We start from the raw sequence: 27,771 nt of genomic DNA, 5'->3' as shown, positions 1-27,771 counted from the left end.
ATATGACCCTCTTTAATCTCTCTTTGCTCATTTGTACACTAAGTTGATGGTAGAAAACTTGTTAGTGAATTCAATATGAGATTTCTAGATGTTCTTACACATTAAAAGAACTCTAACCAGTTGATATGCAGGGAAGACTTTGGAACTTGCACATCAGTCGATCATGAAGTTCTCACCTCCAACTCAAAAAACTGCAACCAGAAATCAAATGTGACTTAACGAGTGTCCAGCGCATGCGTCCTGCTTGGTGCCTCCTTAGGGTCAAGAATCATTGACACTGTCCTAAAGAACGAACACCAAATCGACGTAATTATCTCTTTACCTCCTTGGTAGATGTCACATTATTCCAAAAGTAAACCAACTCCTCGGCGATTGTCTTTCCTTTACTTATAAGAAACAACAAGAGTGCGATAAAAAATAATCTAAAAAAGAATTAAGTCGACTTTGGGGAAGGTTTCACGCTTCTCTGAGGGCAAATCCTCTTAGGAAGGATTTCATGGTAACCGAGCAACTTTCCACATCGTCCGACTTACCTCCTTATCTGCTTCTGCATCTTCCAGCGAACTTATGGCTGATAAACTCCCAAACTATCATCAATACACCGCTGTTAGGTACGATCCTGACTTTATTCACGGTCTTACCTCCTAGAACCATTGTGATCACTCCTTATTTCCAGTCCGGTGTTCCCTTGTAACCGCAGACACACAAAGCGGTACAGCCCATTGCAGTAATCGTTTCTCACAAGAGATTTCGTGTCTGAGTGGTTTGTAGCCTCACGTGGCAGGAATTTCTCTCTGGTATTATCAAACTCTACCTTTGGTACACAGTCCAACCAACAGTATTCTCGTGTTATTTCAGAGCTTCGGCTCGTCGCCTCTATGTCGAAAGCTTAGAGCAGACGTCATGCGTTGAGATGCAGTAAATACAATGGATTGGGTGCTAGAACGAATTAAAACGGCAGACTATCCAAGAGAAGTCTTCAAGATTCTGACTGCTCAGCAGCGAAGGAACTCAGTTTCGTCATACCGTTCATACCCAAAAACGCCCCCAATGCGCTGTCACTCACGCATGAAGAATAACACGCAGGTGGCCCACGGGTATACATACGTCTCACTACGTACTGTGGTCAATCTTTCCCAGAAATGCTTTGCAGATACTGTAGGTGCTGTCAGTGGATGAAACTCTTTGTTCATGAAGAAGACGTACCCTTACACATCGTGTTCTGCTGATCAACTAGAGCTCGTCGATATCTAGGGCATCAGAGATGTTAACATCCATTTACAAGGCCATAACATCGCGACCCAACTGAGGAATACCGCCGATATCCTAGGTTATATATGAATTCCGAGCCAGATACTACAGGTCTACAGCGTTTAGTCTAAATTTTCACTCACTATATTTCAAGTACATTATACCTGTTTCAGATGGGATGAAAATGGAAGAAAATACCTAATATATATATATATATATATATATATATATATATATATATATATATATATATATATATATATACATTTTTTTTTTTTTTTTTGCTTTGTCGCTGTCTCCCGCGTTTGCGAGGTAGCGCAAGGAAACAGACGAAAGAAATGGCCCAACCCACCCCCATACACATGTATATACACACGTCCACACAAGCAAATATACATACCTACACAGCTTTCCATGGTTTACCCCAGACGCTTCACATGCCCTGATTCAATCCACTGACAGCACGTCAACCCCGGTATACCACATCGCTCCAATTCACTCTATTCCTTGCCCTCCTTTCACCCTCCTGCATGTTCAGGCCCCGATCACACAAAATCTTTTTCACTCCATCTTTCCACCTCCAATTTGGTCTCCCTCTTCTCCTCGTTCCCTCCACCTCCGACACATATATCCTCTTGGTCAATCTTTCCTCACTCATTCTCTCCATGTGCCCAAACCATTTCAAAACACCCTCTTCTGCTCTCTCAACCACGCTCTTTTTATTTCCACACATCTCTCTTACCCTTACGTTACTTACTCGATCAAACCACCTCACACCACACATTGTCCTCAAACATCTCATTTCCAGCACATCCATCCTCCTGCGCACAACTCTATCCATAGCCCACGCCTCGCAACCATACAACATTGTTGGAACCACTATTCCTTCAAACATACCCATTTTTGCTTTCCGAGATAATGTTCTCGACTTCCACACATTCTTCAAGGCTCCCAGAATTTTCGCCCCCTCCCCCACCCTATGATCCACTTCCGCTTCCATGGTTCCATCCGCTGCCAGATCCACTCCCAGATATCTAAAACACTTCACTTCCTCCAGTTTTTCTCCATTCAAACTCACCTCCCAATTGACTTGACCCTCAACCCTACTGTACCTAATAACCTTGCTCTTATTCACATTTACTCTTAACTTTCTTCTTTCACACACTTTACCAAACTCAGTCACCAGCTTCTGCAGTTTCTCACATGAATCAGCCACCAGCGCTGTATCATCAGCGAACAACAACTGACTCACTTCCCAAGCTCTCTCATCCCCAACAGACTTCATACTTGCCCCTCTTTCCAAAACTCTTGCATTCACCTCCCTAACAACCCCATCCATAAACAAATTAAACAACCATGGAGACATCACACACCCCTGCCGCAAACCTACATTCACTGAGAACCAATCACTTTCCTCTCTTCCTACACGTACACATGCCTTACATCCTCGATAAAAACTTTTCACTGCTTCTAACAACTTGCCTCCCACACCATATATTCTTAATACCTTCCACAGAGCATCTCTATCAACTCTATCATATGCCTTCTCCAGATCCATAAATGCTACATACAAATCCATTTGCTTTTCTAAGTATTTCTCACATACATTCTTCAAAGCAAACACCTGATCCACACATCCTCTACCACTTCTGAAACCACACTGCTCTTCCCCAATCTGATGCTCTGTACATGCCTTCACCCTCTCAATCAATACCCTCCCATATAATTTACCAGGAATACTCAACAAACTTATACCTCTGTAATTTGAGCACTCACTCTTATCCCCTTTGCCTTTGTACAATGGCACTATGCACGCATTCCGCCAATCCTCAGGCACCTCACCATGAGTCATACATACATTAAATAACCTTACCAACCAGTCAACAATACAGTCACCCCCTTTTTTAATAAATTCCACTGCAATACCATCCAAACCTGCTGCCTTGCCGGCTTTCATCTTCCGCAAAGCTTCTACTACCTCTTCTCTGTTTACCAAATCATTTTCCCTAACCCTCTCACTTTGCACACCACCTCGACCAAAACACCCTATATCTGACACTCTATCATCAAACACATTCAACAAACCTTCAAAATACTCACTCCATCTCCTTCTCACATCACCACTACTTGTTATCACCTCCCCATTTGCGCCCTTCACTGAAGTTCCCATTTGCTCCCTTGTCTTACGCACTTTATTTACCTCCTTCCAGAACATCTTTTTATTCTCCCTAAAATTTAATGATACTCTCTCACCCCAACTCTCATTTGCCCTCTTTTTCACCTCTTGCACCTTTCTGTTGACCTCCTGCCTCTTTCTTTTATACATCTCCCACTCATTTACATTTTTTCCCTGCAAAATCATCCAAATGTCTCTCTCTTCTCTTTCACTAATAATCTTACATCTTCATCCCACCACTCACTACCCTTTCTAATCAACCCACCTCCCACGCTTCTTATGCCACAAGCATCTTTTGCGCAAGCCATCACTGCTTCCCTACATACATCCCATTCCTCCCCCACTCCCCTTACCTCCTTTCTTCTCACCTTTTTCCATTCTGTACTCAGTCTCTCCTGGTACTTCCTCACACAAGTCTCCTTCCCAAGCTCACTTACCTTCACCACTCTCTTTACCCCAACATTCTCTCTTCTTTTCTGAAAACCCATACAAATCTTCACCTTCGCCTCCACAAGGTAATGATCAAACATCCCTCCAGTTGCACCTCTCAGCACATTAACATCCAAAAGTCTCTCTTTCGCGCGCCTATTAATTAACACGTAATCCAATAACGCTCTCTTGCCATCTCTCCTACTTACATACGTATACTTATGTATATCTCGCTTTTTAATCCAGGTATTCCCAATCAACAGTCCTTTTTCCGCACATAAATCTACAAGCTCTTCACCATTTCCATTTACAACACCAAACACCCCATGTATACCAATTATTCCTTCAACTGCCACATTACTCACCTTTGCATTCGAATCACCCATCACTATAACCCGGTCTTGTGCATCAAAACCACCAACACACTCATTCAGCTGCTCCCAAAACACTTGCCTCTCATGATCTTTTTTCTCATGCCCAGGTGCATATGCACCAATAATCATCCATCTCTCTCCATCAACTTTCAGTTTTACACATATCAATCTAGAATTTACTTTCTTATACTCTATCACATACTCCCACAACTCCTGTTTCAGGAGTAGTGCTACTCCTTCCCTTGCTCTTGTCCTCTCACTAACCCCTGACTTTACTCCCAAGACATTCCAAACCACTCTTTCCCTTTACCCTTGAGCTTCGTTTCACTCAGAGCCAAAACATCCACGTTCCTTTCCTCAAACATACTACCTATCTCTCCTTTTTTCTTACCTTGGTTACATCAACACACATTTAGACACCCCGATCTGAGCCTTCGAGGAGGATGAGCACTCCCCGCGTGACTCCTTCTTCTGTTTCCCCTTTTAGAAAGTAAAAAATACAAGGAGGGGAGGGTTTCCGGCCCCCGCTCCCGTCCCCTTTAGTCGCCTTCTACGACACGTGAGGAATGCGTGGGAAGTATTCTTTCTCCCCTATCCCCAGGGATATATATATGTATGTATATATATATATATATATATATATATATATATATATATATATATATATATATATATATATATATATATATATATATATATATATATATATATATATATATATATATATATATATATATATATATATATATATATATATATATATATATATATATATATATATATATGTATATATATATATATATATATATATATATATATATATATATATATATATATATATATATATATATATATATATATATATATATTTATATATATATATCTTTCTTTTCTTTCAAACTATTCGCCATTTCCCGCATTAGCGAGGTAGCGTTAAGAACAGAGGACTGGGCCTTTGAGGGAATACCCTCACCTGGCCCAATTCTCTGTTCCTTCTTTTGGAAAAAAAAAAAAAAAACCGAGAGGGGAGGATTTCCAGCCCCCGCTCCCTCCCCTTTTAGTCGCCTTCTACGACACGCAGGGAATACGTGGGAAGTATTCTTAATCCCCTATCCCCAGGGATAATATATATATATATATATACATATATATATATATATATATATATATATATATATATATATATATATATATATATATATATATATATATATATATATATATATATATATATATATATATATGTATTGTTGACTGGTTGGTAAGGTTATTTAATGTATGTATGACTCATGGTGAAAGTGCCTGAGGATTGGCGGAATGCGTGCATAGTGCCATTGTACAAAGGCAAAGGGGATAAGAGTGAGTGCTCAAATTACAGAGGTATAAGTTTGTTGAGTATTCCTGGTAAATTATATGGGAGGGTATTGATTGAGAGGGTGAAGGCATGTACAGAGCATCAGATTGGGGAAGAGCAGTGTGGTTTCAGAAGTGGTAGAGGATGTGTGGATCAGGTGTTTGCTTTGAAGAATGTATGTGAGAAATACTTAGAAAAGCAAATGGATTTGTATGTAGCATTTATGGATCTGGAGAAGGCATATGATAGAGTTGATAGAGATGCTCTGTGGAAGGTATTAAGAATATATGGTGTGGGAGGCAAGTTGTTAGAAGCAGTGAAAAGTTTTTATCGAGGATGTAAGGCATGTGTACGTGTAGGAAGAGAGGAAAGTGATTGGTTCTCAGTGAATGTAGGTTTGCGGCAGGGGTGAGTGATGTCTCCATGGTTGTTTAATTTGTTTATGGATGGGGTTGTTAGGGAGGTGAATGCAAGAGTTTTGGAAAGAGGGGCAAGTAGGAAGTCTGTTGGGGATGAGAGAGCTTGGGAAGTGAGTCAGTTGTTGTTCGCTGATGATACAGCGCTGGTGGCTGATTCATGTGAGAAACTGCAGAAGCTGGTGACTGAGTTTGGTAAAGTGTGTGAAAGAAGAAAGTTAAGAGTAAATGTGAATAAGAGCAAGGTTATTAGGTACAGTAGGGTTGAGGGTCAAGTCAATTGGGAGGTGAGTTTGAATGGAGAAAAACTGGAGGAAGTGAAGTGTTTTAGATATCTGGGAGTGGATCTGTCAGCGGATGGAACCATGGAAGCGGATTTGGATCATAGGGTGGGGGAGGGGGCGAAAATTCTGGGAGCCTTGAAGAATGTGTGGAAGTCGAGAACATTATCTCGGAAAGCAAAAATGGGTATGTTTGAAGGAATAGTGGTTCCAACAATGTTGTATAGTTGCGAGACGTGGGCTATGGATAGAGTTGTGCGCAGGAGGATGGATGTGCTGGAAATGAGATGTTTGAGGACAATATGTGGTGTGAGGTGGTTTGATCGAGTAAGTAACGTAAGGGTAAGAGAGATGTGTGGAAATAAAAAGAGCGTGGTTGAGAGAGCAGAAGAGGGTGTTTTGAAATGGTTTGGGCACATGGAGAGAATGAGTGAGGAAAGATTGACCAAGAGGATATATGTGTCGGAGGTGGAGGGAACGAGGAGAAGAGGGAGACCAAATTGGAGGTGGAAAGATGGAGTGAAAAAGATTTTGTGTGATCGGGGCCTGAACATGCAGGAGGGTGAAAGGAGGGCAAGGAATAGAGTGAATTGGAGCGATGTGGTATACCGGGGTTGACGTGCTGTCAGTGGATTGAATCAGGGCATGTGAAGCGTCTGGGGTAAACCATGGAAAGTTGTGTAGGTATGTATATTTGCGTGTGTGGACGTATGTATATACATGTGTATGGGGGTGGGTTGAGCCATTTCTTTCGTCTGTTTCCTTGCGCTACCTCGCAAACGCGGGAGACAGCGACAAAGCAAAAAAAAAAAAAAGAAAAATATATATATATATATATATATATATATATATATATATATATATATATATATATATATATGGATTTGTATGTAGCATTTATGGATCTGGAGAAGGCATATGATAGAGTTGATAGAGATGCTCTGTGGAAGGTATTAAGAATATATGGTGTGGGAGGCAAGTTGTTAGAAGCAGTGAAAAGTTTTTACCGAGGATATAAGGCATGTGTACGTGTAGGAAGAGAGGAAAGTGATTGGTTCTCAGTGAATGTAGGTTTGCGGCAGGGGTGTGTGATGTCTCCATGGTTGTTTAATTTGTTTATGGATGGGGTTGTTAGGGAGGTGAATGCAAGAGTTTTGGAAAGAGGGGCAAGTATGAAGTCTGTTGTGGATGAGAGAACTTGGGAAGTGAGTCAGTTGTTGTTCGCTGATAATACAGCGCTGGTTGCTGATTCATGTGAGAAACTGCAGAAGCTGGTGACTGAGTTTGGTAAAGTGTGTGAAAGAAGAAAGCTAAGAGTAAATGTGAATAAGAGCAAGGTTATTAGGTACAGTAGGGTTGATGGTCAAGTCAATTGGGAGGTAAGATTAAATGGAGAAAAACTGGAGGAAGTGAAGTGTTTTAGATATCTGGGAGTGGATCTGGCAGCGGATGGAACCATAGAAGCGGAAGTGAATCATAGGGTGGGGGAAGGGTCGAAAATCCTGGGAGCCTTGAAGAATGTGTGGAAGTCGAGAACATTATCTCGGAAAACAAAAATGGGTATGTTTGAAGGAATAGTGGTTCCAACAATGTTGTATGGTTGCGAGGCGTGGGCTATGGATAGAGTTGTGCGCAGGAGGGTGGATGTGCTGGAAATTAGATGTTTGAGGACAATGTGTGGTGTGAGGTGGTTTGATCAAGTAAGTAATGTAAGGGTAAGAGAGATGTGTGGAAGTAAAAAGAGCGTGGTTGAGAGAGCAGAAGAGGGTGTTTTGAAATGGTTTGGGCACATGGAGAGAATGAGTGAGGAAAGATTGACCAAGAGGATATATGTGTCAGAGGTGGAGGGAACGAGGAGAAGTGGGAGACCAAATTGGAGGTGGAAAGATGGAGTGAAAAAGATTTTGTGTGATCGGGGCCTGAACATGCAGGAGGGTGAAAGGAGGGCAAGGAATAGAGGGAATTCGATCGATGTGGTATACCGGGGTTGACGTGCTGTCAGTGGATTGAATCAGGGCATGTGAAGCGTCTGGGGTAAACCATGGAAAGTTGTGTGGGGCCTGGATTTGGAAAGGGAGCTTTGGTTTCGGGCATTATTGCATGACAGCTAGAGACTGAGTGTGAACGTATGGGGCCTTTGTTGTCTTTTCCTAGTTCTACCTCGCACACATGAGGGGGGGAGGGGGATGGTATTCCATGTGGTGCGAGGTGGCGATGGGAATGAATAAAGGCAGACAGTGTGAATTGTGTACATTGAGATGTATAGATATGTATATTTGCGTGTGTGGACGTGTATCTCTATACATTGTCTATTGGGGTTGGTTGGGCCATTTTTTTCGTCTGTTTCCTTGCGCTACCTGGTAAACGCATGAGACAGCAACAAAGAAAAAAGAAAAAGAAAAATGTATATATATATATATATATATATATATATATATATATATATATATATATATATATATATATATATATATATATATATATATATATATATATATATATATATATATATATATATATATATATATATATATATATATGTATATATATAATTTTTTTTTTTCTTTTTTTTTTTTTTTTTTTTACACTTTGTCGCTGTCTCCCGCGTTTGCGAGGTAGCGCAAGGAAACAGACGAAAGAAATGGCCCAACCCCATACACATGTACATACACACGTCCACACACGCAAATATACATACCTACACAGCTTTCCATGGTTTACCCCAGACGCTTCACATGCCTTGATTCACTCCACTGACAGCACGTCAACCCCTGTATACCACATCGCTCCAATTCACGCTATTCCTTGCCCTCCTTTCACCCTCCTGCATGTTCAGGCCCCGATCACACAAAATCTTTTTCACTCCATCTTTCCACCTCCAATTTGGTCTCCCTCTTCTCCTCGTTCCCTCCACCTCCGACACATATATCCTCTTGGTCAATCTTTCCTCACTCATTCTCTCCATGTGCCCAAACCATTTCAAAACACCCTCTTCTGCTCTCTCAACCACGCTCTTTTTATTTCCACACATCTCTCTTACCCTTACGTTACTTACTCGATCAAACCACCTCACACCACACACTGTCCTCAAACATCTCATTTCCAGCACATCCATCCTCCTGCGCACAACTCTATCCATAGCCCACGCCTCGCAACCATACAACATTGTTGGAACCACTATTCCTTCAAACATACCCATTTTTGCTTTCCGAGATAATGTTCTCGACTTCCACACATTTTTCAAGGCTCCCAAAATTTTCGCCCCCTCCCCCACCCTATGATCCACTTTCGCTTCCATGGTTCCATCCGCTGACAGATCCACTCCCAGATATCTAAAACACTTCACTTCCTCCAGTTTTTCACCATTCAAACTCACCTCCCAATTGACTTGACCCTCAACCCTACTGTACCTAATAACCTTGCTCTTATTCACATTTACTCTTAACTTTCTTCTTCCACACACTTTACCAAACTCAGTCACCAGCTTCTGCAGTTTCTCACATGAATCAGCCACCAGCGCTGTATCATCAGCGAACAACAACTGACTCACTTCCCAAGCTCTCTCATCCCCAACAGACTTCATACTTGCCCCTCTTTCCAGGACTCTTGCATTTACCTCCCTAACAACCCCATCCATAAACAAATTAAACAACCATGGAGACATCACACACCCCTGCCGCAAACCTACATTCACTGAGAACCAATCACTTTCCTCTCTTCCTACACGTACACATGCCTTACATCCTCGATAAAAACTTTTCACTGCTTCTAACAACTTGCCTCCCACACCATATATTCTTAATACCTTCCACAGAGCATCTCTATCAACTCTATCATATGCCTTCTCCAGATCCATAATTGCTACATACAAATCCATTTGCTTTTCTAAGTATTTCTCACATACATTCTTCAAAGCAAACACCTGATCCACACATCCTCTACCACTTCTGAAACCGCACTGCTCTTCCCCAATCTGATGCTCTGTACATGCCTTCACCCTCTCAATCAATACCCTCCCATATAATTTACCAGGAATACTCAACAAACTTATACCTCTGTAATTTGAGCACTCACTCTTATCCCCTTTGCCTTTGTACAATGGCACTATGCACGCATTCCGCCAATCCTCAGGCACCTCACCATGAGTCATACATACATTAAATAACCTTACCAACCAGTCAACAATACAGTCACCCCCTTTTTTAATAAATTCCACTGCAATACCATCCAAACCTGCTGCCTTGCCGGCTTTCATCTTCCGCAAAGCTTTTACTACCTCTTCTCTGTTTACCAAATCATTTTCCCTAACCCTCTCACTTTGCACACCACCTCGACCCAAACACCCTATATCTGCCACTCTGTCATCAGACACATTCAACAAACCTTCAAAATACTCATTCCATCTCCTTCTCACATCACCACTACTTGTTATCACCTCCCCATTTACGCCCTTCACTGAAGTTCCCATTTGCTCCCTTGTCTTACGCACCCTATTTACCTCCTTCCAGAACATATATATATATATATATATATATATATATATATATATATATATATATATATATATATATATATATATATATATATATATATATATATATATATAATTGTGGCAATTGTTCTTGTTTAGTCTTGGACTACTGATTTTTCAATTTTTTTTTTCCATAAGCATATCTATATACCTGGGGACAGGGGAGAAAGAATACTTCCCACGTGTTTCCTGTGTGTCGTAGAAGGCGACTAAAAGGGGAGGGAGCGGGGGGCTGGAAATCCTCCCTTCTCATCATTTTTTTTTTAATTTTCCAAAAGAAGGAACAGAGAAGGGGGCCAGGTGAGGATATTCCCTCAAAGGCCCAGTCCTCTGTTCTTAACGCTACCTCGCTAACGCGGAAAATGGCGAATAGTTTGAAAGAAAAAAGAAATATATATATATATATATACATATATATATATATATATATATATATATATATATATATATATATATATATATATATATATATATATATATATATATATATACATATATATATTCATCATTTGTATCTACATTATAGTTTGTCGCTGTCTCCCGCGTTAGCGAGGTAGCACAAGGAAACAGACGAAAGAATGACCCAACCCACGCAGATACACATGTACATACATACACGTCCAGACACCCACATATACATACCTATAGATCTCAGCATAGACATATATACATACACACACACACATATATACTTATATACACAAGTACATAATTCATACTGTCTGCCCTTGTTCATTCCCGTCGCCACCCCGCCACACATGATATAACAACCCCCTCCCCCCGCATGTGCGCAAGGTAGTGCTAGGAAAAGACAGCAAAGGCCACATTCGTTCACACTCAATCTCTCGCTATCATGTATAATGCACCAAAACCACAGCTCCCTTTGCACATTCAGGCCCCACAAAACTTTCCATGGTTTACCCCAGACGTTTCACATGCCCTGGTTCAATCCATAGACAGCACGTCGATCTTTCCATATATATATATATATATATATATATATATATATATATATATATATATATATATATATATATATATATATATTCCTATGAGTTCACGGGGAAAATGAAACCCGAAAAGTTCCCAAGTGCACTTTCGTGTAATAATCACATCATCAGGGGAGACACAAAAGAGAAATATAACATTCAGTTGATATACATCGAAGAGACGAAGCCAAATGGCGTCCTAGCTTCGTCTCTTCGATGTATATCAACTGACTGTTATATTTCTCTTTTGTGTCTCCCCTGATGATGTGATTATTACACGAAAGTGCACTTGGGAACTTTTCGTGTTTCATTTTCCCCGTGGACTCATAGGAATATCTTGATCACGCACAAAATTGTGATCCTTTCCAATATATATATATATTTATATATATATATATATATATATATATATATATATATATATATATATATATATATATATATATATATATATATATATATATATATATATATATATATATATATATATATATATATATATATATATATATATATATATATATAGAAAGGGGGAGGGGGCGAAAGTTCTTGGATCGTTGATGAATGTGAGCAAGTTGAGAACATTATCTCGGAAAGCAAAAATGGGTATGTTTTAAGGAATAGTGGTTCCAACAATGTTGTATGGTTGCGAGGCGTGGGCTATGGATAGAGTTGTGCGCAGGAGGGTATATGTGTTGGAAATGAGATGTTTGAGGACAATATGTGGTGTGAGGTGGTTTGATCGAGTAAGTGATAATAGCGTAAGAGAGATGTGTGGTAGTAAAAAGAGTGTGGTTGAGAGAGCAGAAGAGGGTGTTTTGAAATGGTTTGGTCACATGGAGTGAATGAATGTGGAAAATTGTCCAAGAGGATATATGTGTCAGAGTTGGAGGGAACGAGGAGAAGTGGGAGACCAAATTGGAGGTGGAAAGATGGAGTGAAAAAGATTTTGAGTGATCGGGGCCTGAACATGAAGGAGGGTGAAAGGCGTGCAAGGAATCGAGTGAATTGGAACGATGTGGTACACCGGGGTCGACGTGCTGTCAAAGGATTGAACCAGGGCATGTGAAGCGTCTGGGGTAAACCATGGAAAGTTGTGTGGGGCCTGGATGTGGAAAGGGAGCTGTGGTTTCGGTGCATTATTACATGACTGCTAGAGACTGAGTTTGAACGAATGTGGCCTTTGTTGTTTTTTCCTAGCGCTACCTTGCGCGCATGTAGGGGGTGGGTGTTGGTATTTCATGTGTGGCGGGGTGGCGATGAGAATGAATAAGGGTAGATAATATGTATCATGTACATGTGTATATATGTATATGTCCGTGTGTATATATGTGTATACATTGAGATGTATAGTTATGTATATTTGCGTGTGTGGACGTGTCGGTATATACATGTGTAGGTGGGTGGGTTGGGCCATTCTTTCGTCTGTTTCCTTGCGCTACCTCGCTAACGCGGGAGACAGCGACAAAGCAAAATAGATATATATATATATATATATATATATATATATATATATATATATATATATATATATATATATTTTTTTTTTTTTTATATATATATATATATATATATAGAAAAAGAGACAGACAGACAGAGACAGAGACATGTTTTAGCATGAGTCATGTAATGGTTGAAATCTCGTGAGGGATGTAGTCCGTATGAGAACAAATCCAGAGCAGGAACATGAGCGGCAAGGTGACAGGGTTAGAATGAGGAAATGATTGAGGGATGATGAGGGGAAGTTTACTGAGGTGGTGTAAGGAGGTAACTTGTTAGCTTAGTTGCGGCAGGTCGTCTGGGAAGGTATGAGTGTTAACATGAAGCAGAGATGTGAACGGCAGGGTAGTATGAGTGGGTATAAGGAAGGAGTAGGATTGATGGGTTTGGATGGGGCAGAAATAAAGGAAGTTTTAACTAGGTTGATTAGATACGCGCATCAAGAGACCGACGAGAGGGTAGCATGAGTAAGGAACAGCAGGAGTGTCAGGGGCAAGGAAGGGCAACCAGAACGTTAGGACAACAGTTGTTGACCTGGCAAGCTAGCATGATGGCCGGCAAAACAAGCGGGAGTCTAGCATGGTAGCCAAGGAACTGCATGACGGGCCGGGATTTGGTAAAGCAGTTCCATAGGCCAGCATAACGGACGAAGGACTAGCAGGGTAGCATGAGAGCAGCATGACGGGCAGGGGTCTGGCAGGGTAGCATGCAGAGCAGCATGACGGGCAGGGGTCTGGCAGGGTAGCATGCAGAGCAGCATGACGGGCAGAGGTCTGGCAGGGCAACATGCAGAGCAGCATGACGGGCAGGGGTCTGGCAGGACAGCATGCAGAGCAGCATGACGGGCAGGGGTCTGGCAGGGTAGCATGCAGAGCAGCATGACGGGCAGGGGTCTGGCAGGACAGCATGCAGAGCAGCATGACGGGCAGGGGTCTGGCAGGACAGCATGCAGAGCAGCATGACGGGCAGGGGTCTGGCAGGGCAGCATGCAGAGCAGCATGACGGGCAGGGGTCTGGCCGGCAGCAGAGTGCGGTAGTTGACCGCAGCGGGTGAGTCATGGAGGCCACCCAATAAGGACCATTGGGATGCCGGCTTCCGATTTCACTGCGCCGGATACTTTCAGAAGGTCGAGGCAAGACAGTGATAACCTACGCGTAGCGCACGACTCTTGTGCTCAGCATGTGACTTTGAAATCAATGCTAAAGTGTTCTTGTTGCCGACTCTTTTCTCTGATCCCGGTTCTGGTGAAACGAATATTTGGTTTTCCTCTTCAAAGCACAGGGAGGGAGGGCGGGTCAGGACCTTGACCCCTCCTGCAGGATATGGCAGGAAGGGAGGGAGGTGGAGGGTGTAGGATGTAGGGGGATGGTGCTAGAGGCTCAGAGGAACTGAGTCATGCTGAGCCATGTGTAGTTCCATTTTTGTCAGGCAGTCCAGCCGGTAACCACAGGTGTTTGTTTATTGTTGTTGGTGACGTCATAATGGTGACGTTGTCCTGACGTCATGATGGTGACCCTAGTGTGACACCAGAGGGCCGCCATAACCTCACCTCCCACCAGACTCGAGAACAAGTGTCACTCGCCGTGGTGGTCAGGTGAGCCTTCATGCCAGGCTCCTGCACCTGACGTGTCCTCTCCTCCACGTTACTGTCGTAGTCTGCACCTGACGTGTCCTCTCCTCCACGTTACTGCCGTAGTCTGCACCTGACGTGTCCTCTCCTCCACGTTACTGTCGTAGTCTGCACCTGACGTGTCCTCTCCTCCACGTTACTGCCGTAGTCTGCACCTCACGTGTCCTCTCCTCCACGTTACTGCCGTAGTCTGCGCGTCACTCATGTTGTGACGGGCCTGACTTGTGTATTGCGTCACAGCTCTTGCACCACACGTCACAACTGCGCCATTGCTCATATCACTGGTGCAGCGCCACAGATTTCACTGCTAGAATAACCACACCACTGTGACCATCCTGTGTGTGGGCTTTGCCTAAGTATCATGCATCACTTGACCTATACAGATCACCGCTGTGGTACCACACACACACACACACACACACACACACACACACACACTCACACACACACACACACACACACACACACACACACACACACACACACACACACACACACACACACACACACACGCACACTCACACACACACACACACACACACACACACACACACACACACACACACACACACACACACACACTCACACACACACACAGACACACACACACACACACACACACACACACACACACACACACACACACACACACACACACACACACACTTCTGCAGCACCCAACACCTCACTGCTGCAGTTCTAATGTCACTGTTGCAGTGTTACATTCTTCACTACCACGCCTGTAATGATTCCTAACTACTGTTGTGCAACTCGTCTCCACCACTGGGCCATACACCACACTACTCCTGTACAACACGTCACTACGACTGTACCAGACACGTCATCTCAGCTGTACCATACATGCCACCACTCGGTATTACTGCTGTACCACGCACGTCACAACGTCTGTACTCATTGCTCTACCACACGTCACCAATCCAGTGAATCATTCGTAACTACTGCTGTACCACACACGTCATAACCAATGTACCCACTGCTCCACCACACGTCACTACTACTGTGCTATGCACGTCACTACTTCTATACAACACACATGACTACTTTTGCACCATAAACGTCAACTGCAGCAACACATTACTACCGTACCATACTGGTCACTAATGCCATACCATACACGTCTCTCTTACTATACCTTGCAAATTACTGCTGCTGCACCATACACTTCTCCACTGATGTACCACATACGTTACTACTACTGTGATGTGCATTTTACTGTTGCTATGCCATACTCATCAGTATTGCTGTGGAAAACGCGTCACGACTGTTCATACCACATATGGTACCATTACTGTGCCACATACATCACTGCTGCTGTATCATACATGTTACCGTTGCTGTATCATACATGCAACTGTTGCTGTACCATATACATCATCGTTGCTGTATCATACATGCAATTGTTGCTGTACCATATACGTCAGCGTTGCTGTATCATACATGCAACTGTTGCTGTACCATATACGTCAGCGTTGCTGTATCATACCCGTCAGTAGTGCTGTATCATACCCGTCAGTAGTGCTGTATCATACACATTACTACTGTTCTGCCATACACGTCAGCGCTGTTGTGATGTACATTTCATTACTGCTGTATGCTGAGGCAGCTGGAGGCACCGAGCGTTGTCATCATATTTGTCTAAACTAAAAGCGTAATGTTCTGACAGTAATCATCTTTCTACGTCTGGTACACAAACTTATCAGCCAGTATGAAAGAATCGTACTTTATGAATAAAAATATATTATGAACATCTTTCACCAATCTCTCTTTCGAGGGGAAAGATATTCTGGGAGGCAGAGATGACAAGTCTTTTACTGTTTCTAAACTCATCCGACGTAAAAGGCTTAAAAATCTTTGGCATCAATTATTTTTGCGCTTGATATTTCAATATTCATGATAGACACCTTTCACTGAGTGCCACAAACAGTCAGTATCTAAAGTCAAACACACTTCCTCAGTAGAAAGTGTGCTGATATGACTTGTCTTCTACTGATGTTAATTTTGTTTTTTACCCAAAAGCAGCTCCACTGCACTTCAGCCTTTCCTCCTTTCTTCCAACCTGAACAATATATAGCTAACTCCTGAGCTGATAAACCAGCTCTTTTTGTTACCTTAGTCTTCATTAATTCTACCTTGAATGAATCCGTGTCTTTTCCTCCTCTTCCATCCTCTCCCACTGGACCTATGCCTTCTGTATTTTCTTTGAATGGAATCTTCCAAGCGCTGTGCAGTCTTCAAGTGGACAAGACGTATGACCTGGATGGCATATCTTCTTGAATAGTACTCCTTTGAGCTAACTCCGATCCTTACTCACCTTTCTGTCTTTGCCTCAGAACCCAAACCTGGGAACAGACATGGCTGTGAACGAAACTATGGAAGTTGAGGTGATCTACAAGGTGGGTGAGTAATGTTCTTGTGGTCTCCTTACTTCCGTATATCCCAGAGATAAACTAGGCGCACTGAGGAGTGTATGGAAACAGATCATTAACGGTAAGGTCAAGGATCTTTTGAGAGTATAGTGTTCCCAACGGTGTAGTATGGATGAAAGGCGCGGACTTTGCATGAGAAGGTAAGGAAGAGGGCGAATGCATTGGAAATTAGATGACTGAGGACAGTATTTGGCATAAGGATTGTTGATCAAGTAAGAAAATATAGGGTATATCCTCTGGATCAGCTTCACCTCACTCATCTTCTCAATATATCCAAAACAGTTCAGCACATCTTCTCCCTCATACATACTCTTACTACCACACCTATTTCTTATTCTATCGTTTTCTATTCGATCAGCCCTCCTTGCACTACGTAGCATCCTCAAACAATTAATTTCCGGCACAGTTATCTTCTTTCGCACTTTGTCCTCTTGGGTTCACACCTGGCATCCTTACAAGATCGACGGGACTACTGTGCCATCAAGCACACCCATTTTGACCTTCACACACAGTAACCTCTTTTTCTACACATTCCTCATTGCCCTCAGGATCATAACCCTCACGCCCATTCTATAGTTTTTTTTCACTCCCATGGTGGCGTTTGCTGCCATGTCCACTCGCTGGTATTCATTTTTCTGTACGATTGCCTGCTTATATTTTTTTCATGTTTTTCTATTATGGTGCGGACGATACCATTATATAGAAAAGGTAAACTTTATTTCATTAACAGCTGAATCCCAGTAGTATTGTGGCCGAGAATCCCAGACACATTCACTAACAGAAGCCAGGTAATTGGAAGGTGTTGTTGACGCTACCTGCTCATCTGGCGAGAGGAATTCTGATGACGTGAGGAGCCAGGCAAGAGGGCGGATGTTGCTGTCATCACAAATGTAACTCAGGTCTCATATGCCCAGACTCCACCAAGAAATTAGGACCAGCGTGAGTTGCAAGTATCTTTAAACAGAATAAATTCATGTTGATTGAAGCGAGTTATGATTAAAAGAAACGTTGCATGTAGACAGACACAAAGAGGGTGCGTTGCCCGTGAGTAAGGAGGGTTTGGTGGTCCTGTGCATGAGGGAGGTACCTGACGAATGGCGTAGAGAGTATGGGGCATCTGAATGACCTTGGAGGAGATGCCTACAAGGTCGTGGGAGTGGAAGGTGTCACATGAAGGAGGTTCGTGGTATATAAGGGGCACCTGAGGAACTACTGGGTACAGAATGAAGCTATCTAGTGAAGGGCGTGGAAAAAACGATCCTTGGTTCACATTCGGCCTGCTAAATGTTTGTGTTTGACCCATTATTGTGTCTAGCAATAAGAAAATATAGCTTTTTCACCATCAGGAAGGACTAATTGAAATGCCAATACTTGAGGTTTTGTGTTCGATTATTGGAGGCTTTAGATACGTGCATTTTGATATTAGTGAGATCCCACAAAGGGAAGCCCAAATGTCACATGCAAGAATGTTGAATTACTGAAAAGAACACATGATCGTTTCAAAGAAACAGATGTTGAACAGAGTAATTGTTTTCTTACTCTACATTACCCATGAAAATGGCCCTCAACAAGAGCGTTTTGATCTAAGTATTGTCTTGGACTCAGCTTCAAAAGTCGTCAAATACATTAGATCAAAAGGATCAATTAAACCTAGTTTGAGGGATTTCATGGTCTGCATCGTAATAATGTAAGATGATTCAGTTTAGGAAAGCTTCAGAAAAGTGTATGGAAACTGTGGACAGAGATTGGACTATGTTTGGACGTTAGGCAACGAGTTCCCACAACTGCACGATGATAACAGCTACTATGATTCTGCATCTGTTGTTTATACCAAGAGACTCACGAACGAACTGAACTCGGAACTACTGCAGAAGGAAGCTTTTGTACGTGACATGTATTATAGTGTCAAAGGTATTAGTTAGGAAATTACCTTTTTCTATCTCGCTGAGTAGAAAACAAGCATTTGGCTTACTTTGCAATTTTGCAGAAGCGAAATGCTTCTGATCACTCCAAAAAGAAATATTCTACATCATCACTTGACCTACATGTTGCATTTTACTCCCATTCCAAGATTTCAAACTGGTCGAAAATTATCTGCCCCTAGTCCCTCCTTCTGCCTCATATGATGGAAAACATCTGGCCTGTCATGACGTAATTCAAAAGATATTCAGAGAAAATTTGATGAAAAAAGTATCGACAAAGGTAAAGCTTACTGACCTGCATTGTGATTCACAGCTCTCGCAGCAAATCACGCCAGTATATCTTCAAGATGAAAAGTTTTAATCATTGCACATTCCCAAAATTAAAAGGTCATGCCCAAAGGATGCTTGTGCTTTATGAGCAGACAATTCCTGTGATTCAACTAAACACATTAAAACTTCGATGTAAGATGACCGATAACCACCATGAAGCAGGACTCAAGACTATCAGTGGAGACATCTGAACTCAAGAGTCTGGTTAACGCTCGCCACAGTCACCCACCCCACTACGTGAACTTCTCACATCTTGATCAGTATGTGAATGTATCACAGAATGTTGAACAGACGTCTGTTCAACTTGGTTGCTTTCGTTCAACTAAGAAATAATTTCCTGTCATCATGTTTTATTCAGCGAAAATGTATTTCATGAGAGTGTATATGTTAATCAACTTTTTCATCCTTTCATCAGAATGAGCTTTTCACATCTCGTACTGTATACATTGATTAAATACTTTCTTTATAATCTAACATAGTTCTCAAATGACAATGATTATATATTCTTTACTTGCTACACATCCAAATGCTTGACTTAGTTTTGTGAGCAATCATTAAGCACCTGCGTTTCAATCAGATGTGCAGCCGGCGAAGTTTAAGTCGAGAAGTGGCTCCCCAGCCAAAATATTTACCCTCCCCTGTTGGGTTACTTTAGGGGATAGGACACCTGAGGGATGACAGGGGACATGAAGGACATAATAGAACTCTTGAAGGATGTTAAGAGAAAGAAGCAGTCAACTGCGGGAGCTGGAGAGAGAAGTGGTAGCATTAGCGGCGCTGGAGAGCATGATAGAACACCTGAGAAATTATGATGGGCTGGAAGGAGCATCTAATGCAGCAGTGCCACAGACGAGGCACTAATGGATAGAGAAGGCACTAAAAAGGTTCCCTAGCGAATGAAAGGGCAGGGAAGGGCATCATATAGGTTACCAGATTAGAAAAATAGAGCAGTTGATAACCCTGGAGAAGGAGAAAGGTAATCTAATGAGATAGAATCATAGAAAATACCTGAGGGACCGCGAAGGCAGAGGGTTTTCGAAGGAGCCTCAGGGGCAGGAAAGGAACGTAGATTACACGGGAAACAGAAATAGATATCATCTGTGGCATGGAAGCTTCGTGAGAGTTAGTCACCTGTGGAAACACAGTAGATAAAGGAGGCACCAGAGGAACTGTTGAGGAAAGAGGGCGAGCACCACAAGGATCATGGGGGCAGGACAAGGAGCTCACAGTGAGAAGATTTGATAGAGGGAAGCATCTTAGGAATTAAGGGGCAGGGAGGGCCACCACTGAGCCAAGGGAACGAGAGGGTCACAAGAAGAAGTGTTAGAACAAAAGGGGGCATTATCAGACGGTGTGGACAGAAGGGACACCTTGGCTATCTTGTGAGCTAGCGGAGGTACCTAAGAAACCGTAATGAAATTAGCTCAAGCATATAGGAGACCACAGGGAGATGGAACAAGGAGAGACTGTAACAGTGGTTCAAGTGCCTCAATTACCGTGGGAGCAGGAAAGGCCACTTGCGGGATAAGTGAGGTTACAAGATGGCACTTACAGAACAGTGGGAGAAGCTAGGAAAAATGTAAAGAATCAAAGGCGTAGCTGCAGCTTCCAGGGGCAGTAGGTTCCTAAAGAATAGCAGAGCAATAACATATGTCGAGGGAAGTGAAGAGGCAACAGGAGGGTACCTTAGCGGCGATAGGAACATCTAAGGAGGCACCATCGAAACTATCAAGACATCAGCTGACATCATTAGTCTGAGGTATGGGGAGGGAGTTCCTAAAGATATCGCAGTATTGGCAAACGACAACGCAAGGGACCACTGAGGCAGTGATTATCAACAGAAGGGCAACAAGACTACAGTGGAAGCATAACGGAGAAGCGTATTCCTGATCAAGTGGTCAGCTGGAGGGTTCCAAGAATGAATTGAAAGGATAACAGAAAGGGACCTTAAGAACCACGGTGGGAGAAGGAGGGTATCCAAGGAACAATGGGAACGTAACGGGGGAGAACCATAGGCACTGTGGGGACAGCAAGACACTCATGGGACCGTGGGAGCTGAATTAGAAGCACCGTAAGGGCCACGTTTACAGCGGAAGGGCACCCAAGGGTCACTGGCGGCAAATAAGGCGGGTGATGAAGCGAAGGGGGTTGCGGGACCGAGTTAGGATCGTGGGTCAGATGAGAGACCATGAGACACCTAGAATGTGCAGAAGGAAACAGGCAAGGGGAAGAACTATGGGTCAATTTTGTTGGACTATAAAGGCAGCAAGAGATACTATGGGAACCATAATGGCAGCAAAATGGTATTTGTATGACTGCGGGGACGGTATTCAGTCACAGAAGGATTTTTAGGGTATGCTCGCAACCAGTGGTATCGCAACAACATGAAGGAAACAAATAAAGCTGAGTGATATTATGGGTAGTAGCTGAACACAGAGAGACAACAAGAGAACAATCCTACGAACTATGAGAACATAGACGAAAAGACAAGAGTGTGTACTACAAGATCTTGGGAGCAGGTAATAACCTGAATGACTGTGTAGGAAAAAGGATGATACCAAGACAACAGTAAGGGAAAGACTAGTTATCTGAAAAGCCGTAAGGTAGCAAGTAACAGTCCCATAATGTCTGCATATTATGAATGAAAGACAATGAATTCGACTTTGAGACGCTCAATCACACCGAACTGACGCTTCAAAAGGTTACAAGAAGTATTGCTTGACCAGAGAATGTTCATCTGATCTCGTATATCATGTCTGGAGAGCTAGTTTTATCTAGTTTCATTACTTCTCTGACATATAAACAGACACACTGACTGCCAACCCACGCAAGCCGGAGGAGGAATGATATCCAAGATGTGATCTTTTTGTGTCATTTGAGCAGATTTAGAATATCTCAGACCTGAGTTCAGGTCCTTATAAGGGAAAATGCAATCTTCTCAGGCAAGGACTTGAGATCATGCGCCACAGTTATCAAGACACCAAAGATACTTGGGTATATAAACCAGACGAACTATCAGTACTTAATCTTTCCTTCTTTGTAACTATTTTCCTTCATAAAATCTCACAACCAAATAGGACAAAGTACGAAGCATATTCGGCAAGCCAGTCCTCAGGCAGGTAGGTAACTAATATGAAATGTGTTTTGTGTCGTGTCCTGAAGCTTGCAAGACATTCCATTTTGCTAACCTGACCTGACCTGAACTGACCTGGCTCAGCCTGGCGTGAACGAAGGATTGTGGTGTTACGCCACTTCACAATGCGCTACAGCGCCTGCTGCGTCTTACCTTAATCCCCTGCCTTTCACCTCACACCTTACACCTCACACCTCACACTGCAGGACCTGATGGGCACCACACCATGACCATTCTTGTCTTGTCAGGTCCTGGTCTTCATTAAAGTCTGTGGTGAATAATGTTCCCTAATCTTGAGTGGACAACCACTGTGAACCTGACGACTCTCTTCTCCTGCCAATAACAATATATCAGTATCACATCCCTCGTCGTCAACACAGTCAGTACTGTCGAATTTATCATGCAAGGCTGGCCACTGTCAGTGTATGAAGGGCCGCAGTTAGAGTCATTGTTATGAGGAGTGAGGGACGGCCGCTCCATGATGAATAGTCTAAATAAATCAGCCGGACATTTGAAGTTATAAATGTTCTTTAACCTGAGGGCTTTGCGGAGATGGGAGTTCCTAGGACAGCAGAAGCTGTTGTGTTAAAGCTACACCATCACTGATGGTCTCTAGAAGCATGATAAATCTTGAAGCTAAGGTAAGGTGACTTCGAGTAATATCTGATGGTTTTTGAAGTGGTACGGCTATTCTAAGTTACAGTTTAATCCGCGCACGTGAACTCCCTCCTTGGCACATGTATCATTTTCCCCATAACGTTTCTAAAGACTTGAGTTAATGTCTACTTACTGAGTCTGGCACAGTTACATTATGTCTGTGCTGGAGTACATGTTCTACCTAACTAACACCTGCTGCAGAAAACTCGTTTTCTTTCTGATGATCTTTTCTCGTCCTTTTGACGCTTGCTGACCTGCACTTTTTTTTCTTTAAACCCTCCTATCACTTAAAAGCCATCAATACTATATCATAACCCTAATGTCTTTGCACAGTTTAATCACCATCACAAAATCCTCAGTGGACACCAGCTCTTAGTGCTACCTCACAAATCCGTACCATTTTTCAACATTTACCATTACACCCGAACGCCACTTTATCAAAACAATGTCCCTTCACAAGCCGTGCGACCGCCCCATGACGTCCAGTGTCACCTCATTACTCTTCACAGCCCTCTATATTGTACCACCTCCTGAAGCACCAATTCAGAACGCTCTATGCGGCTACGCAACCCTAATCGTTACCATGACGCCCATCCTTCCTACTACCTCATAATCTCGGGGATTTGTCAGAATACTAAGCAGATATCAGTCGTCCGTAACAAGACCAACCCTTAGTACCATTCTACAATCATCATTACTATTCAACTCTCTGTTACTTAACTGCCTGTAGAGGTGTGACTCATTATGACTTTTTTACAGTATAAAGTGCCACATAACAACATTCATTGCCGACAACAACGCTAACTAAAGCGCGTGGTGCCGCCCCACAACTATTAGAGCAACTCCCTAATCGCCAGCACCGTCTGATAGCCTTTTTAGTACCACATTACTACTTTCGGTGACTCGCTTGGTAGCCTTTAGTGCCACACCATCTCCTGGTAGCCTTCAATGCCACACTACAATTATTGCCGTGTCTCTAGAGAGTTACTGATTCTTATCACTGCATCAAAAAAGACAATTCAGGTTCTTATTCCAGTGTTGCATATGCTTTAGTGCAAAGACCTAAGGCTAATATATATATATCTTTTTTATGTTTTATTATAATTTGTCGCTGTCTCCCGCGGTAGCAAGGTAGCGCAAGGAAACAGACGAAAGAATGGCCCGACCCACCCACATACACATGTAGATACATACATGCCCATACACGCACATATACACACCTATACATTTCAACGTATACATACATATACATGCACAGACATATGCATATATACACATTTACATATTCATACATGCTGCCTTCATCCATTCTCGTCGCTACCCCGCCAAACATTAAAAACAGCAACTTCCTCCTCCAACAACAGCAACAACAACAACAACAACAACAACAACACACACACACACACACACACACACACACACACACACACACACACACACACGACAAAGGCCACATTCATTCACACTCAGTCTCTAGCTGCCCCACAAAACTTTCCATGGTTTACCCCAGAAGCTTCATATGCCCTGGTTCAATCCATTGACAGCACGTCGACCCCGGTATAACGCATCGTTCCAATTCACTCTATTCCTTGCATGCCTTTCACCCTCCCGCATGTTCAGGCCCCGATCGCTCAAAATCTTTTTCACTCCATCCTTCCACCCCCAATTTGGTCTCCCACTTCTCCTCGTTCCCTCAATCTCTGACACATATGTCCTCTTCGTCAATCTTTCCTCACTCATTCTCTAGATGTGCCCAAACTGTTTCAATACACCCTCTTCTGTTCTCTCAACCACATTCTTTTTATCACGAAACATCTCTCTTACCATTTCATTACTTACTCGATCAAACCACCTCACACCACATATTGTCCTAAAACATCTCATTTCCAACACATCCACCCTCCTCCACACAACCCTATCTATAGCCCACGCCTCGCAACCACATAACATTGTTGGAACAACTGTTCCTTCAAACATACCTATTTTTGCTCACCGAGATAACGTTTCGCCTTACGCACATTCTTCAACGCTACCAGAACCTTCGCCCCCTCTCCCCAACCTGTGGTTCACTTCACCTTCCATGGTTCCATCCGCTGCCAAATCCACTCCCAGATATCTAAAACACTTCAATTCCTCTAGCTTTCCTCCATTCAAACTTACCTCCCAATCAACTTATCCCTCAACCTTACGGAACCTAATAACCTTGCTCTTATTCACATCTACTCTCAGCTTTCTTCTTTCACACACTACCAAACTCATCACCAGCTTCTGCAGTTTCTCACCCGAATCAGCAACCAGCGCAGTATCATCAGCGAACATTCGCTGACTCAACTGACTCACTTCCCAAGCCCTCTCATCCACAACAGACAAATTAGACAACCATGGGGCCATCACGCATACCTGCCGCAAACCGACATTCACTGAGAACCAGTCACTGTACTCTCTTCCTACTCGTACACATGCCTTACATCCTTGATAAAATCTTTTCACTGCTTCTAGCAACTTACCTCCCTCACTGCATTACTGTCCAAACCCGCCGCCTTGCCGGCTTTCATCTTCCGCGAAGCTTTCACTACCTCTTCTCTGTTCACCAAACCATTCTCCCTGACCCTCTCACTTCGTGCACCACCTCGACCAAAACATCTTAAATCTGCCACTCTATCATCAAACACATTCAATAGATATTCAAAATACTCACTCCATCTCCTCACTTCACTACTTGTTATTAGCTCCTCATTAGCCCCCTTTTCCGATTTTCCCATTTGTTTTCTTGTCTTACGCACTTTATTTACCTCCTTCCAAAACATCTTTTTATTCTCCCTAAGGTTAAAGGGGAAGGGTGGCTTGGGAATGTTTGGGGAGTAAAGTCAGGGGGTGGTGAGAGGACAAGAGCAAAGGAAGGAGTAGCACTACTCCTGAAACAGGAGTTGTAGGAGTATGTAAATTCTAGATTGATATGGGTAAAACTGAAAGTGGATGGAGAGAGATGGGTGATTATTGGTGCCTATGCACCTGGGCATGAGAAGAAAGATCATGAGAGGCAAGTGTTTTGGGAGCAGCTGAGTTAGTGTGATAGCAGTTTTGATGGACGAGACCGGGTTATAATGAAGGGTGATTTGAATGCAAAGGTGAGTAATGTGGCAGTTGGGGGAATAGTTGGTGTTGGGGTGTTCAGTGTTGTAAATGGAAATGGTGAAGAGCTTGTAGATTTGTGTGCTGAAAAAGGACCGGTGATTAGGAATACCTTGTTCAAAAAGAGAGATATACATAAGTGTACGTATGCAAGTAGGAGAGATGGCCAGAAAGCGTTATTGGATTACATGTTAACTGATAGGCGCGCAAAAGAGAGACTTCTGGATGTTAATGTGCTGAGAGGTGCAACTGGAGGAATGTCTGATCATTATCTTGTGGAGTCGAAGGTGAAGATTTGTAGAGGTTTCCAGAAGAGAAGAGAGAATGTTGGGGAGAAGAAGATAGTGAGAGTAAGTGAGCTTTGGAAGGAAACTTGTGTGAGGAAGTACAGGAGAGACTGAGTGCAGAATGGAAAAAGGTGAAAGAAAAGGACGTAAGGGGAGTAGGGAAGGAATGGGATGCATTTAGGGAGACGAGGATGGCTTGCGCAAAAGATACTTGTGGCATGAGAAACGTGGGAGGCGGGCAGATTAGAAAAGGGTAGTGAGTGGTGGGATTATTAGTGAAAGAGAAGAGAGAGGCATTTGGACGATTCTTCCAGGGAAATAGTGAAAATGATCCGGAGATGTATAAAAGAAAGAGGCAGGAGGTCAAGACAAAGGTGCAAGAGGTGAAAAAGTGGGCAAATGAGAGTTGAGGTGAGAGAGTATCATTAAATTTTAGGGAGAATAAAAAGATGTTTTGAAAGGAGGTAAATAAAATGCGTAAGACAAGAGAACAAATGGGAACATCGGTGAAGGGGGATAATGGGGAGATAATAACTAGTGATGATGTGAGAAGGAGATGGGGTGAGTATTTTGAATGTTTGTGGAATATGTTAGTTGACAGAGTGGCAGATATAGGGTGTTTTGATCGGGGTGGTGTGCGAAGTGAGAGGGTCAGGGAGAATGGTATAGTAAACAGAGAAGAGGTAGTGAAAGCTTGGAAGAAGATGAAAGCCGGCAAGGCGGCGGATTTGGATGGTATTGCAACGGATATTATTAAAAAAGGGGGTGACTGTGTTGTTGATTGGTTGGTGAATATATTCAGTGTATGTATGACTCATGGTAAAGTACCTGAGGATTGACGGAATATATGCATAGTGCCATTGTACAAAGGTAAAGGGGATAAAGGTGAGTGTTCAAATTACAGAGATATACGTTTGTCGAGTATCCTGGG

At 42.8% G+C, this 27,771-nt stretch overlaps 1 protein-coding gene across 1 annotated transcript in view; it reads left to right on the top strand.

Annotated features, from left to right (window-relative positions):
* Window positions 1-27,771, top strand: part of LOC139752020 (uncharacterized) — a 786,065-nt gene that overhangs the window by 366,730 nt on the left and 391,564 nt on the right. The window contains exon 2 of the mRNA XM_071667797.1: window positions 17,284-17,346. The gene's annotated coding sequence lies outside the window, so the exon portion shown is untranslated. The remainder of the gene's footprint in view (window positions 1-17,283; window positions 17,347-27,771) is intronic.

The sequence above is a fragment of the Panulirus ornatus genome, chromosome 12 (assembly GCF_036320965.1).
Source record: "Panulirus ornatus isolate Po-2019 chromosome 12, ASM3632096v1, whole genome shotgun sequence".
NCBI lineage: Eukaryota > Metazoa > Arthropoda > Malacostraca > Decapoda > Palinuridae > Panulirus > Panulirus ornatus.
The sequence above is the reverse complement of the archived record's forward strand: the minus strand, read 5'-3'. Positions and strand labels throughout refer to the sequence as shown.